General features: G+C 41.8%; 3 pseudogenes across 3 annotated transcripts in view; 1 reads left to right on the forward strand and 2 right to left on the reverse strand.

Moving 5' to 3' along the window:
* AT5G32690 overlaps positions 1–16,830 on the forward strand; it is a 58,519-nt pseudogene that overhangs the window by 32,227 nt on the left and 9,462 nt on the right. The window lies entirely within an intron of this gene.
* Positions 3,370–5,745, reverse strand: AT5G32875 (annotated as a pseudogene; the record flags this gene model as incomplete). The annotated part of the gene is made up of 1 exon: positions 3,370–5,745.
* On the reverse strand, positions 8,797–9,384 carry AT5G32900 (annotated as a pseudogene; the record flags this gene model as incomplete). The annotated part of the gene is made up of 1 exon: positions 8,797–9,384.

Here is a 16,830-nt window from a genome sequence, read left to right on the forward strand (position 1 = left end):
ATTGTAAATACCGCTTTTGTTTTTGTTTCTGTGTTTATCTTGAATTCTTTCACAAATTTTGATTACACAAGTGACTGTGTAATTTAAGTTAGGGGGAGGGTTAAAGACGTATTTGACGTATCATTTGAGTCTACATATCATCTAAGTCATAGAAAAAACAAAAAAAATTGAATTTTTTTGAAAATGAATTCCAAAAAAAAGAGTGATCATTTAGTTGCATTACATTTAGGATCGAGTCTAGAGTGTTTCATATAGGATTGTTGCATATGCATAGGGGATAATGAGGAAATAGCCTTGTAAGCATGATGATTCAGTAAAATGAGTTATTAGTTCTCTGATGCATTTGAATGACTTTGAAGTAAAACTGCACCATGTTCTATAGAAACTACTCGATGCATGTCATGATACCTTTCCTTGTGAATTTGAAATTGAATCTGACTTATAATTATCATGTTTGCATCGGTTTTGAACTCATGAATAGAATACATATTTGGATTTTCTTTCACTTATTCACCACTCTTGTTAATCCAAGTATAGCTGCTTCTATTATTGGAGTAGTTCCTCCACCCTTAACCAACCCTTCTTTCAAGCCATGTTATTTTGTGAGAGCATGTGAGGCCTATTTTCAGGATTGAGCTTGGTAGAACGTGTTAGGTTTGAGCCGACAAGAGTAGTATCTCATGTAGTTCCAATCCGCATTTTCAGACTTGGTAGGACTAGGTTGGAACTTATTTGGGATCGGGATTGAGTGTGAAAAGAAAAAGAAAGAAAAAAAAATGGGTTAGAGTCTTTAGGAGAAGGAAGGTGAAAATCATATTGAGGTCTAGTGAATGTTTGAGAAGCATAAAATTGTTAAGATATGCTCTAAAAAAAAGAGATGGCAACCAAAACAGAAAAGAAAAAAATATATAAGAGCCATAAGAGTTTAGGAAAAACCCAATTCACTAGATTAGACTCATAGAGTTTAAGAAAAACTTCTCCTTAAGAACAAGAGTCAAAGAGAAAAGAGGAAACATTGATCTGAGAAAAAAAATCGAAATATGCCTTTAGTGCAAAAGGGTAGATTTAGGATCATCATTGGGTTTAGAGATATGTCATTGGGTAGATAGGGTGCTATTCTTGTATGCATAGGTTGGCACTTACCTTTAGCATTCTTCTAAAGCTCAGTCCTTTTTCATTGAGAGTCCCCTGCTACTAAAATCTGAACCACTTAAAAGGGACCATCTTTGTCTCATAACCTGTCATTAGCCAAATGAGTTCACTAGCGATGCATATCTTCATTCATGATTTTGAACTTAATGAATGTTAAAGGGATTAGTTGTTCTTGACGCATTGTGTATTTGAGTGTAGGTTTGGATCATAACAAAGCATGGCTAAAGTTTTTAAGTAGAACTCGATCACCTCGCATCTTAGAACTGTTAGCTGGTACATCGATCTTAATTGTCATATCTCATGCTTTGGTTCCGAGTCCCCAACTTCAAACCTCTCCTTTTACTTATGTCTTCTTGTTTGCTTGAGGGCAAGCATAGACTAAGTTTGGGGGAGTTGATATGTCTATAATTTGCATGATTTAGGCATTCATTCTTCACCACTTTGTCATTGTTTCATCCACATTTCATCTCATTAGGAGTCGTTTTAGTGTGATTTGCATACTTAGGACGATTTTGCATTAGGATTGCATGTGCATTGCATATATGGTTGTTCTTAGGTACTTTGGATGCTTTTGGAGTTCAAACAGAGGAGAAACAGAACAGAAAGTCAGAATGCCCAATGACGCCTGCAGCAAAAGTACTCTATTGCAGCCTTGGAGTCCTGCCAGGGCAAATCACTCTATCGCAACCCCGGAGAAGCTAGCAGCTCAGTTTCACTCAATCGCGAAGCCGGAGGAATCACCCATCAGAACCACTCGATCACCACTCGATCATCAGGAGGCCTATCTGCTCGTTCTGCACTCAATAAGACAAGTTGAGAACGAAGAAGAGAAGACAAGCCAAAGCAACCACTGGATCACCACCTCATGACATCCACTCGATCGCACTCTATCACAGGGTCGCTGGACCATTCAATCTTGTCTTCACTGCATACCACTCGATCGCAAGGCGGAGTCCCTAAAGCCCAGTTTGATCAATGACGCACTCTATCACAGGGAAGCTCATGTCAGCCCATCAGATGCCAATGACACATTTGATCGCAGGGTCAAGACTTGAAGATTCGCTATATATCTAGTTTCCTTATTTGTTTCATTTTCCCTTATATAAGTAGCCTCTTAGGGTTTTCCCTAGGGATTTCCGTTTTTCATCCATACATTTTGCAACTTTCATAGCCGCAGTGTTTTTCCTGCGACTTTGTATTTTCACTTTCAAGTATTTGATATTCAGTTTTGCGTTGCTTTGATATTGTTTTTGATTATGTTTGAGAAGTGAACCGTATTTCCGAGGATGGGATAGATTAGTTGGATCTATTAATTCCAGAGATATATGCGTCTACCCTAAGGGATTGGCCGTAAAGAGGGTATTGGCTTTAACAAGTTGATTCAATATTGCCTGCTTTGTTAGAGATCGCTAATGGGAAGTAGGTAAGTGTCAGCTTTGCTTGATGATTTCTATCACGGAAGTGAATTAATCTGTTGTTGAATTTGTTGTCTAGGGATAGCTTCTATGAAATTTTGTCAACCGCCTGAATAGATTAAGAAGACCACACTATTCGATTACCCCATCCTTAGGAATCGTTTACTCATTTGACTGCCTGTTATCATTTCTACTTTGTTATTCACCTGCCTGTTATTGCCATTTCTGCTTTTAGTTTCATTTCATTTCTGTTATTGCATACTAGGACTGTTAGAACCAACCAACTCTCTGCTTGGCTGACTTAGAGCTTTCTAATCATATCTCATCTGTTTGGATCACACCGGATTGGATTGACAACCTAAAATACTACAATGACAGGATAGCGTTTTAGAATTAATTGAGTAAAAATCCTACTATCACGTTGCCTAGCCGAAAGTGTGGAGTTGGTGGGCAAAAAACGGCCGGGTGTTGGAGTGTGTCGCCGGTCATTAAGATGAGCGGATTGGTCGCGGGTTAAACGAATCCATTGGCAACCCGATCGACCATGGCGGTGCAACTTCCCTAATCCATTCACTTGTTGGCTGTCGTTGGAGTGAGTTTGCGTTCGGCGGGACCGGCGGGCAAGATGTTGCTCGGGCCGCCAGGCGGAGCAAATCCGGCGAAGATGTGGCACGATCCGTCAGACTCTAGCCAAAGGTAAGCGGACATCAGCGGGCTCTGTCCAAAGTTTGGCACGACCAGGCCGGCCTATCCAGGCGATGCTGGTTACTCGGGCGAGTAGCTGGCCAGTTTTCACGGTGCCTAGTGACGGGTCCAGGTGACCCTCCTTCCTTCTTTTCTTTTTGGGTTTTTCTGTTTTCTAATTTTCTATTTTTCTTTTGTGTTTTTATAAAAACGTGAAACAAATACTGAAAATATCAAAGGCAAAAGCAAATTTGAAATCCTAAGGAAAGTATTTACCTAGCGGATTGCCTCCCACTTAGCGCGCTTGTCTAACGTCGTTGGCTTGACGTTTAGGAACCCTTTGGTTCAATGGGGAGGAGCTTCAGGGATCACCTCCCCTTTGGCATCCTTGATGTCGTAATATCCTGCCCCGACTTCTACGGTAAGTTTTCTTCTAGATGGGGTTTTAGAAACCTTATCTTGTAGGAAAACTTCTTAAGTGCAGTTAATCATCTCCTAGATGTGTTCCCCGCTTTCCTTTCCAAGCTCTGGAGGAATGATGATCTTCACCTTTGGGAATTTAGGCGGGTTGGGCGGTTTGGATGGCAGCTTTGGGGCTCTCTTGCGGATTACACGGCTGCCTTTCTCTTCTTTGTTGATATCAGGACCAACAGGGTGGTAGGGCAGAGGACTTACCGGGTTTGGAACCGTCTTCGAGATCGTCTGGTAGATGACCTTCTTGTTAACCTTCGTGAATATGGTCTTCTTGCGGTTGTGGTCAATCAAGGCACCAACGGTTGCAAGAAAGGGTCGTCCCAAGATTAATGGCTTATCGATCTCCTCCTCCATCTCTAAAACGTGAAAGTCAGTCGGGACTAAGCAATCCCCTACTATTAACAGAAGGTCGCAGACTAATCCGTCGGGAGTCTTCTGGGATGCATCTCCGAAGACTAGATTAAGGTTGGACGGGATAAATCTCGCAATCCGATCTTCTATGCTACATTTCTTGACATCAAGTTGACAAAATCACAAAGAGAGTCGGGAAATTCTATGCTTGTATTATGCAAGAGCAGACAAAACGTCCAGGGTCTTCGGTTTAGGGAAGCTTCCATAATGGTTGGCATTCGGGTTTGACCTTGACTTCCTACTCCTGTTTGTGGGCGATGTCCTGTTTGGGTTCCACGGGTAGAACTGAGGATTCGGCTTTATTGGCGGGGGTTTGGGTGGATGCCACCGTGTTGCAGAATCCCTTAGGGTTCTCCTCAGTCCTTCATGGGAGTGTGTCGGGCTGCCTCTTGACCGACTCAGAGTTCTGCACTATTTGAGTCTCAAGCTGCTTCATCTGCGTGGCAAGACTTTCAAACTTTCCATTTAAACCACCGTATATGTTTCCCATCCGCACGTCCATAACTTGATTGGCCTTGCGATTCTCGTTCGTGAAGTCTTGTATCATCGCCTCAAGCTTACTTTCATCGGATGGTGCGGCTTGGGTTGGTCTAGTCTCGAAGGGCGCCCTATTGTTGTTGTTGAAAGAGGCTCTTGGTTGGAAGTTATTGGTGTTGTAGTTGGCGTTTTAGAATCGCCCTTGAAAAGGTTTGACCGACGGATAGTTTTGATCCTTAGGGTTCTCAACATTCGGGTTCCTATACGAGAGATTAGAGTTACCTCTAAAGTTGTTATTGAAGTTAATGTTGTAAACGCGGTTCCGATAGAATCCTTGGCTTCCAACATAGTTAACTTCTTCTTCTTGCTCGAATGTGTCATTGTACCCTTGGAAAGCTTCCGTGTTGCCGACCGTTTAACATGCGTTTAGGGCACGGTTTTGATTCTTCAGAAATTGGGCCATCATGTTCTTTAGCTCGAATATATCTTTTGAGTCAGAGTCTTTAGTACGGATGGTCCTATCAAAATCCGTGGAAGCATTACTATTGTTGGTGGCTAGATTCTCTATGAAGGCATGTGCATCGTCGACGATCTTGGTTGTGAAGTCTCCATTGCTAGCCGTATCAAGAGAAAGTTGGAACTTGGCATGCAATCCTCTATAGAAGGTACTTATGAGGTTACCTTCCGGGAAACTATGATGAGGACAATCGCGTTCGTAGTCCTTGAATCGTTCCCATGCTTCATAGAAGGATTCGTCTGGTCGTTGTTGGAATCCTTGTAGCTTGTTCCTCAAAAAGTTAGATCTTGACTTTGTGTAGAAGTGATTTAGGAAAGCTGACTTGCATCCTTCCCACGAAGTAATTGACCCCGGATGTAAAGACTTTAACCATCTAGTGGCCTTGTCGGCCAAAGAGAAAGGGAAAAACTTACACTTCAAATAATCTTTAGGTATTTTACAAGATTGTGTAGTACTGCAGATTTCTTCGAAGAGGTCGATATGATCCATCGGGTGCTCCGTGTTCAGACTATGGAATTGGTTTTGCTTCACAAGGCCAATGATATGAGGTTTGATCTCAAAATTTTGCCTTGGACTAGGGACTTATATTTCAGCTCGTTCTTGAGGGTACCGGTGTAACACCCCCGAACCGTTCTAGGGACAGGACAGCCGAGAATGCTACTTGAGGACGATCGCAGACAGACAACCGGGGTTACCAAAACGAATTCGATCACCCTAGTCGTCCGTACCACGGGTCATCCCACTCAGACATGAGTCCGGCTTGCCAACCTTTCCCATGAACGAGTGTTTGGGCAGTCCGGACTAGAACATAATCATTTAAGAGCCAACTCGAATATAAAGCGAGCTTTATTTATTTCACATTAAATCATTTGAGTAAATACAACTAAATAAAAAATAAGGTTTTCGGCCGGGAGCTAGTATCCTAAAATTAATATGAAGCCTTATTCTATTCAAACATATTTTACAAAAAGGAAAAAAAACTACACTGGCTTCCCTAGCGTCTAGCTACCCTCTAAAATAACCCTTTATTGGTCACCTGCAAAACAAATATGGTAGAATCATGAGTAATTTTAGATTACTCAATGAGTCCGGGATCTCTAGCGGATTACAAATTCCCAACCCAACCCCAAGCACAAGCAATAATAAAACAAAATAAAATCAAGCAATGGCTTAGAAGCCGCAAGCAAACAAGACAACTAAGACTCTAAATCCTAAGGTTAAGGCCTTCAAGGAATCCATGATCTCCCAAGGACATGCCTCCATACTCTTAGACACAAAGTCTATAAGAAACATAGCGCCCGGTCGGTCGCGATCCAGCCCGAGCCTTCGTATGCCATAACGGAACGGAGTTACACGTGACGCACATCATACAGACAGGTCCTCATGATTCGGCTAATGCTAGTCATCTAATTAAAGACTAACTAACAAGCAATGCAATCATACAACAACAAGCAATGTTCCCAAACATCAATGCTAATCCTAATTAGTTCATGAATTATACTAAGTATAACTCATTAACCTCAACTAATTAGCATAATTAAATAATTAGGTAATTTAACTAATTACTTAATTAAATACTTAATTAACTAAACAAACAAATAAATAAATAAGAATAGAGAAGAAATTCGAATCATGTACTACCACACATCAAAGTCAGGAGCATTACGACCGGTTAGGTGCGTCGTAATCGGCTATAGTACGGTTGCCCATCTTATCAGTGGAACATAGGTCGGTTGCCTAGCAACAATTTTAGGAGGTCGTGGCAGAGGAGCATTTATGTTTTCTCCCACGCCTAGAGGGTGAGCGTCTCAGTCTTGTGGATCGAGTTGTTCTTCGACCGCCTCGTAGATGGGGTTGTCATCTTTGTCGTGTAAGGACTGTCCGTGCTCTTCTAAAGCCGGAACTTGCTGTGGCTAATAAGCGGGGAGACCTTCGTCTTGTTTCCTTTGTTTGGCCATTGCTTTTTGTCTTTGAAGTCTTTGGATTTCGCGTTCCAGTCGACCTATGTCTTGATATGGCGGTACACCGGAGTTTTGGCTCCTTCTCATGCACCTGCAGATTTCAAGAACCAAAGCTAGCAGGGGAAAAAGAAGTTATCAAAGTAGAGTAAAAGAGAAAGAGGATAAGCGTTAAGCTTAAAGTGTCTTGACAAGAGGTTAGCTTGTCTGAATTCAACGGTTGCTTGAATCACTCCCCTTCAACGGTGCCAAAAAGCTTGATACGTGCTTTAGTTTGCCTCAGGCTTTTACCTGAAAGACCACACGACTACTGCAAGTGCATAGTATATCGAAGTAGTATTTGAGGATCGAATCAACAGGGAGTGTAGCTACAAGCAAGAATTTAAGTTAGCTAACCTGAATCGCGATAAACGAAAGAGTGGGGGTTGTTGTATGTAGTGAAAATAAGTAAACAATGCAGTAAAAGAAAGAAAGCAATAAAAGGAAACTAAGAAAAGGCAATAAAAGTAAAGGTCAATAAGAAGAGCGGTGTAAAACAAGTATAACGAAACACTAGCTCATCGGGGTTTTCTCCGCGCATCATGGTTCAATCAATAAGGTATAGATTCCAATTTAGGTGATAACATGGTTAGGTTTGTTTACTTCCAAATTCTTGAACATACAAAACTCTATCAAGACCAGCTAACCCTAACGGTTAGTAGGTGAAAGCCGAGTATTATCACTAATATCTTGCGTACTCAGTTGCCCTATCGTTTAGTAGGTGCTAACATGGTTTCAAAATACAAGATCAAAGTATTAAGTTCAAATTCGATTCTAGTCCATAAGTCCCTATCACTTGGCGGTTGTGCAACGGTTATAGTTCTTTATTCAGTTGAGCTAGTTCAAGCATTCAAACGAGATTTTGCCAAAGAATGAAATACCTAAGGTCAGGTACTAAGTGGCGTTCCGGACATACAAGCATTAAGATTCAACTCAACTAGAAAGAATAGTGTAAACGATCAAATAAAACCATAGAAACCGCCAACGTAAATCAGATCTAAAGTCCCCATGAATACCCTTTTAAACCCCCCTAAAACCTAACTAGAGATCTACTGACACATACTCATAGAACACAACATCATATGACTAAGAAATTGCATAAAAGAGAGTATGAGTATAGAAAAGGGTTTAGAGATCTTCTCTGGAAATCCAAAGCTTGATAAATCTTCTTCCTTTTACAAGTAGAGAATAGAGAATTGAAGAGAAAAGAGAGATCTAAAGAAGAACAAGAGGATGACGACTTATGGAGCGGTGAGAGGCGCATGAGGCAGCCTTTTTTCGTGGGTGCCTTCTAGGGTTTCCTCTAAACTTGTATTTATAGGGCTTCATTATGTCAAAGGGTACAAACGTCCTTCCGTTGATTAGTAAGTGATGGGCCAAGTTCTTGGGCTTCTTAGGGTGCTGGAAGTCGGCGGCAAGAGAAAGGAAAGGTGTGGTTGTGCGCCCTAGTGGTCTATGAAAGACTCGAGGGGACGCCCGGGTTCAAGTCACCTTGGTCGGCGGTTTTAAATTGATCATTTTCAAAACCGCAATTCTAAGACATGTCTTCACTCTTCGGGCCATAACTTCTGACCAGCTTCATGGATTGCTTCGGTTCGACGAAGTTAATCTTGACTCTTCTAGCTTTCCAATGACACCAATATATCCTCATGCCGAGATCTGGAAGACCTTAAACGGATGTGTAACATCTGAGGCACGTAAACTGTTTTGAAATGGATTTTGGTTGACTTGTACTCCTTATTGCATGAAACCTGATAAATCTTCCTTGAAGCTCAAATACTTGAAATTTGCCTTAACTGTCCTTCAACTCTTGATTTCTCCATGAAAAAACTAATAAAAACATAGTAAAAGTGGGCGAAAATACGATGTTATCAAGAGTATAGAGGTCGCAGACTATCACATCGGAGGAGTTTGTCCTGAGTCTGAAGATCCTTAATAGTGAAACCAAAAGGGTCAATTTCAAGAGAGCAAAAATCATCTGTTACAAATTTTCGAACAAATATCAAGTTTTCAATTATCGAAGCATGAACGGAACATTACGAAGACGAAAAGGACGAGAAGAAGAGTGTAGAATTCTTTGCCCAAGTGTCGTAACACGGATAGAAGAACCATTTCCGACAATAATAGAGGGTAGATGGCTCAAATTAAAAGTGGAATGTAGAATACCTTTATTCGAGGCGATGTGATTTGTTGCTCCAGAAATCCAATATCCAAGGGTATTGGTTGGGGTCTTGCAGTGCCATCGTGTTGAAGGCATGAGTAATGGATGCAGGGAGGAAAAGATTCATCAGTTGTTGTGTTGCAGCATAAGCAAGGAGAGTTTCATTGTTGGGCCTAGGAGGAGTTTAGTGACCCTCGCTACGAGGTAAGCGGCCAAGAGGGAAAACATCAAGGAACGACCGAGGAAGTACTAGAAGTCAAAGAAATAGTATAGGGACGAAAGCCAAAGAGATGAGCAAGGTAAAAATGAACTTGGCCAATTCTAGTTCAAAACCGGGTCATCCGGGCGAAGCCAAAACGAGAGGGAGTTGCCCCAAATACATGGCTGATTGCCCATATGTGCCCAAAACGTTATAAACCATCAAAGGGCAAATGAAATAACCATGTGGGCAAAGAAGGGCAAATATGGGTAAGAATGGGCAGGTTTGGGCAACACGGGCTTGCCACGGGAAAAGTTTGTCCCGCCTGGCGTTGACCGTCATTTGACTGTGCCATGGACGTGTTGGTCGGCTAACTTGGGGACCGAATTTGAGTTTCTTGGAGCCCAAGTTTAGGTGGCCATGTGTCACTCATCCGCTAAAGCGGCGAGCGTGTTCGTGAGAGAAAACGTGAGGAAAGTGTTACCACCGAGAAACTCTGCCCGTGACTAAGATTTTTTGACCGTGAGTGAAGAAATCTTGTCCGTGATTAAGAATTCCTGCCCATGAGCGAGAAATCTATGCCGTTATCCTTTCCGTTCGAGAATCTGCCGAGGAACCCGTCCCATAAATGGTTATTCAGAGTAAAGCTTCATGAATCAAGGCTACTTCTATTAAGAGGTGTTAGATCAAGATGAGGAGAGTAAAGTTGAGCTGGGATCAAGATTGGGAAGCCATGGAATGTCAGAGAACCGTTGAAGATAACCTTCAACCTTCAACCGAATCTCTGTGAGTCTTGAACCGTGTGATATGACACATGATAGGTTTTGACATTTATTTGGGTGATTGATTTGTTGTTTGGTTTCATGATCATATAATCTTGCATTCATTGATTTATTTCGTGAATCATATGAGTATTAGTTAATGGTGTGAATGATGGTAATAAGCCGCATATGAGATCTTTTAGATTCTTATGCTTAAGGCTTATGGTTGGGAGGTTGTGTTGAGTAAGGATATTGACGATTCTATGTGTTTGCATAACCATATATTTCATAATATCTTGAAATGTTGGGTCTTGATGCATGGTGCTCGTGGTAGGAGGCATAGACCATAAGCGTATCAAGATTGTGATATGTCTGACCTTCGTAGTGAATCGTGCTATCTTGAGATCTTGTTAACGTTGTTACTTGATCGCCACTTAGTGCGAAAGGGCTCGGAGAGACGAGGCTAGCTACTCTACCCGAGTTGTCTACACGACGGTGTAGCGTTTTGGTAGGGATGCTCTAGTTACATGCCTTTGTCGTTGTAAAGCGAGAGATCCTGGGAGTGTGTGTGTTTAGGGTGGTGTTTGAAGGCAGTATATCAGGCCCTATAAACTTAATAAAACTGGAGTCTTAATGCATTTGCATGTTTTGAAGTTTGCTTCGCCAAGCTACCTTTCATTGCCATTCTTTGTTGCGTGTTTCGTGTAATGATTATGGGATGGATAATTAATATCTGTTACACGTAGACCGAGCTCACTAAGTAATCTTAGATTACTTATAACTCCTTTTTGTTTTGCAGAAAACCTTAGTGGGAACCATTAGAGGGATGCTCAGGACGTAGGAAAGCTGGTATAGAGTTTTTTGCTTTTTGCAAAACTTAATGGTTTTGATTCTTGATTTGATTTGAGCGTATATGCTCGTGGCGCCATTGTTAAAACGTTTTGGATACTTGGTGTACGAAATACATATGTTATAAAAGATTATTTTCATATAAAGAATGTGTTTCATGCGATATTAGTCGTGCAAGGGTTGAAAAGCCTAAACCGCATTCGTGAGGGATGGTTCATGTGGGTAATCCGGCTAAAGGTTTAAATCCATTTGGAACCTAAGTTGGGTTGTCCGTGTGAGCTATCAATGTGGCGTTTCCGGGTTGCCCTTAGCTTGTCCGGCCATAGAGCGATTCGGGGGCGTTACAATTTTTGGTATTAGAGCGTGGTTCGTGATTCTCACGGGACACACGTTTTCTGAAACGTTTTATCGAGTAAATGAGTCGCAAAAGCAAATAGGTAAACAAGTATGTCCTGATTAAATGGGGAATGGGTTAGGTATTACCCTTGTTGTTGCAGTTGTGCATTGGAATAAGATCGAGAATGGTTGGCTGTGGGGGACCGCAACCAAGATTATAAAGAGTTGAAGCATTATGGCTGAGTTTAGTAACAAGGGCTTGTAACTCAAGTGAGGGCAAGTGGGGAAGCGCGTAAATTGTTTCGAAGAAAACTAAGGAATAGTGAAAGAGAAGTTGAGGAGAATTTTCGGAGAAAGAGTAAGAGCCATGGTGGGTTGTGAGATGCGAGTTGTAGAGGACAAGAGTCGAAGGTGTAAAGATCATTTCTAAGGAAGGAGGAAAACAGAAGATGAATGAAGTCATTTAGAAGAATGATGAGCAAAACTTATTAATCGGAGTAAGGCATGAGGGAAGTGATGAAGCTGAGAAGAAGTAAGTGATTAGAAGGAAAGTTATTGGAGATCACTTAAAAGAAGGGTAAGGAGCACAACAAGAAGTGGGTGAAGAAGAGGTTGAGTATTGGGGGAGCAAAACAATTTAAGAGACATAGGTGGTGATTACAAATCAATATATGGTAAGTAACGATGGAGTTCGAGAAAGGAGATGGAGTATATTTTTGAGATCATTATAAAGGGAAAAAGGAGGTGTAGTAAGACAAGGTGAGGTGAATGAACAACCGAGAAGGTGAAGTTTGATCAAAGGAATATCGTTATCGGAGGGATGTGGGAAGAAAACTGCGTCTAAGGATCAAATGGTAATGTTCGAAGAAGGATACATGATGACAGAGTAAACGGGTGTAAGTGGGATGATCAAGATAGAGATATTGCATGAAGACTATCGAGCGAGTATAGGTGCAAGGCATGAAAGATCCGAGACTTAAGGGAGAAAGAAGAGTGATGAGTTAAGTAGTTCAACTGGGGCCGTTAAAGGGAGAAGTGTACAAAATGGGAGGAGGTTGTAGATTCAAAGAAGATTGATCGGAATCTACTCATCAAAGAATTGATAAAGACAAAGATCGATAACAAAACGTGGTGAAAATAATAATTGAAAGAGAGGAGGAGTGAAACAACAATACACATATCTAAGGAATGATATGCGTATATAGTGAAGCCATGACATGCATCAAGTAAGGAAGAATAGTTAAGTGGTGCTGGTAAAACGAGTTGTGATAACAAGGGAAGAAAATCGAGTAAAAGAGTCAAAAGGACATGAATGGTTAAAGACTAAAAGGAAGGATTAATGTCGAAACAATGATGGGTGAGCATGAAATCACGTTATGAGGATTCAAGATTTAAAGGGAAGGTCGTTAACAAAGAAGATGATTAATTAAACGAAGTTATGGAGGCATCGAAAAGGGAAATATGAGAACAAAAGGACGTTGCACCGAATAGGAGAACAAACGGATTTGTGCATCAGAGGAGTAGAGGGACAAAGATTCACGGAATCAGGCTTTGGAGTTAATATCGGAGGATGGTATATGGAGAATGATCAAAGTAAGTAAAGAAATTGGCAAAGTTAAAGTGATGCGGACAAATCAAGGTATTAGAGAAGGAACAATAGAAGAGTTGGTTATGGTAAGAATGGTCGGAATAGTTAAGGAAGTTATTGAGAATTTATGAATGGGTCAAGTCGTTTCGTTGAGAAAGTTGAAGGAGCCGTCAGCGGTCTGTCACCCCGGCCAGTCCATCGATTGGGAAGTGGTAAAGGTATCAAGTTAGTGAGTGAGAGTTAAACCATAGAAATAGATTTACCCTAAGCCTTCTTGTCCTTAAGGGTCTCAAATAAGGTACGTATGGGTTCTATCTATTCTCTTGATTGTGATTGTGTGATTGCATAATTAGTTGGTAGATTGCTTGCTCTATTTAATTATGCATGCATCCGAGTTGAGTGGGATCGACTCCGGAGTGTTGAGTGATCCTGCACTCCCAAGTTTTTGTGTGCAGTTGTTGAGGGTGCCTTTATAGTTGGAGTAGTCATTAGATTGATCTATTCCCTGAAGCCAAACTCTTGATGTGGAGAAGCGAGTAGTTGAAGTACTTGTGGTAAACCTCGAAGAATTTCTTAACCGATTAGCTAAATGCTAAAGTAGTGAGAATTAGTTGGGAAAAAGCTTGAGTCATGGTACAATAAGGAAGGAACCTTGGTACCTGAAGAAGTTAATATGAGAGAATCGGAAGATGCTAGAGATGAAGAAGCTTTCCTAATCACTCCAACTTAAGCTTTCACGATTTAAGGATTGCTCGGAATGGAGGAGTTTGTTGATAGAGCAAGAAAATGGTGGATTTAGCTGAAATTATGTACGAAGCCATTCAGCTGAATGTAAGACTAGGGATTGGTGAGTAAACTGTGGGGAGACGAATTCAAGAGAAGGCGGAATGATAATAAGCAATGAGTGATGATGAAGATAATCAAGTTGTCCAAGGTACAAGACGAATAGGCAAAGGACACGAAGAAAGGCTAATGATGTTTAACCGGAAAAGTTTGAATCGTTATAAGGAAAGTGGCAAGAAGGAGCATTACATGGAGGAGGACTTAAAAACCTTATGAGTGAGTGTCAGGAGAACCTTAAGAAAAAGGAGATGCTAGAAAGGTAGAATTTGGGGACAAATTCTTTTAAGGGGGGTAGAATGTACTGACCCTCGCTAAGGGGTAAGCGGCCAAGCGAGAAAACATCAAGGAACGACCGAGGAAGAATTGGAATAGAAAGAAATAGTAAAGGGACGAAAGCCAAAGAGATGGGTAAGGTAAAAATGAACTTTGCCAATTCTAGTTCAAAACCGGGTCATCCGGGCGAATCCAAAACGAGAGGAAGTTGCCCCAAGTACATGGCTGATTGTCCATATGTTCCCAAAAGATGACATACCATCAAAGGGCAAATGAAATAACCATTTGGGCAAAGAAGGGCAAAGATGGGCAAGAATGGGCAAGGTTGGGCACCACGGGCGTGCCTTGGGCGAAGTTTGTCCCGTCGAGCGTTGACCGCCCTTTGACCGCGCCATGGACGTGTGGCTCGGCTAACTTGGGGCCCAAGCAAAGTTGCTTCGAGTCGAATTTGAGTTTCTTGTTGCCGAAGTTTGGGTGGCCACATGTCACTCATCCGCTAAAGCAGCGAGCGTGTCATCACGGGCGGATGACACATGGGTTGCTGACTCGCCCTTGCACTTGACACGTGGACTGCTAACTCACCCTTGACGCCTCTATATAAACTCCATTCGACCTTGAGAATTGTGGAGGAGAAAGAGAGGGAAACCGTGAGGCTGCCGAGTTTAAAACTATAGAGAAAACGTGAGAAAAGTGTTACCACCGAGAAACTCTGCCCGTGACTAAGATTCTTTGACCGTGAGTGAAGAAATCCTGTCCATGATTAAGAATTCCTGCCCATGAGCGAGAAATCTATGCCGTTATCCTGTCCGATCGGGAATTTGCCGAGGAACCCGTCCCATAAATGTTTATTCGGAGTTAAGCTTCATGAATCAAGGCTGCTTCTATTAAGAGGTGTTAGATCAAGATGAGGAGAGTTAATTTGAGTTGGGATAAAGATTGGGAAGCCATGGAATGTCCGAGAACCGTTGAAGCTAACCTTAAACCTTCAACCGAATCTATGTGAGTCTCGAAGCGTGTGATACGGCACTCGATAGGTTTTGAAGTTTATTTGGGTGATTGATTGCTTATTTGGTTGCATGATCATATACTCTTGCATTCATTGATTTATTTCGTGAATCATATGAGTATTAGTCAATGGTGTGAGTGATGGAAATAAGCCGCATATGAGATCTTTTAGATTCTTATGCTTAAGGCTTATGGTTGGGAGGTTGTGTTGAGTAAGGATATTGATGATTCTATGTGTTGCATAACCATATGTTTCATAATATCTTGAAATATTGGGTCTAGATGCGTGGTGCTCGTGGTAGTGAACCGTGCTATCGTGGGATTTTGTTAACATTATTTCCTTATCGCCACTTATTGGGAAGGGCTCGGAGAGATGGGGCGAGATACCCTGGCCGAGTTGTATACACGATGGTGTAGCGTTTTGGTAGGGATGCTCTGGTTACATGCCTTTGCGGTTGTAAAGCGAGAGATCCCGGGAGTGTGTGTGTTTAGGATGGTGTTCGAATGCAGTAAATCGGGCCCTATAAACTTAATAAAACTGGAGTCTTAATGCATTTGCATGTTTTGTAGTTTGCTTCGGCAAGCTACCTTTCATTGTCATTCTCTGTTGCGTTTTTCATGTTATGAATATGGGATGGTGAACTAATATCTGTCGCAGGTAGACCAAGCTCACTAAGTAATCTTAGATTACTTATGACTCCATTTTGTTTTGCAGGAAACCTTAGTGGGAACCATTAGAGGGATGCTCTGGACGTAGAAAAGCCGGTATAGAGTTTGTTGCTTTTTGCAAAACTTAATGGTTTTGATTCTTGATTTGCTTTGAGCGTATATGCTCGTGGCGCCATTGTTAAAACGTTTTGGATATTTGGTGTACGAAATTTAGATGTTATAAACGATTATTTTCATATAGAGAGTGTGTTTCATGCGATATTAATCTTGTCCGGAATAACATAACTCACGATCATGGCAAGGATTGAAAAGCCTAAACCGCGTTCGTGAGGGATGGTTCATGTGCATAATCCGGCTAAAGGTCTAAATCCGTTTGGAACCTAAGTTTGGTTGTCCGTGTGAGCTATCAATGTGGCGTTTCTGGGTTGCCCTTGGCTTGTTTTCCCATAGAGGGATTCGGAGGCGTTACAAGGAGCAGGCCCTAGAAGACCAGGCTGCAAATTATTTTGGGCCGAATAATTTGGAAAGAGTCCATCTGAGAGAATTGATGGCTGGGGTACGGAGACATCTCCGACATCAATGGGTGATACGTCGGAGCCATGGCCAACTTGGATTGAAGGTTTGGGCCAGTTGGTGTTGTATCAGCCACAACCACGATTGTGATGGCCTCGATTTCCTCTGCGGCCGTTGTTGTAGTTCCTGCAGCCGCCGTTGTTTGGTTGTCGGTGTTAGTCAGAGGACGTGTAGAGGAGCGCAAAAGTAGAGGTTGTGTTGTTGTTGACAAGCGTCGGTGGTGTTTGTTTGGTGAGGCGTTTCTCTTCCATCGTGAGCATTGAACGAGCTTCAATGAACTATTGGAATGGCGATTTGTGTTTGATAAAATTGATTATGTTATCAAATTTGTCCGATCACCAATTACGGTAGTTCGTATCTCGTTTTCAAGTTCCAAGGCACGAGCTTTCTTGTTGTCGCAGAACAAGTTCTCAATTGTGAGCCAAAGGTCACGAGCCGAGCACTTG

This window comes from Arabidopsis thaliana, chromosome 5, assembly GCF_000001735.4.
Source record: "Arabidopsis thaliana chromosome 5, partial sequence".
NCBI lineage: Eukaryota > Viridiplantae > Streptophyta > Magnoliopsida > Brassicales > Brassicaceae > Arabidopsis > Arabidopsis thaliana.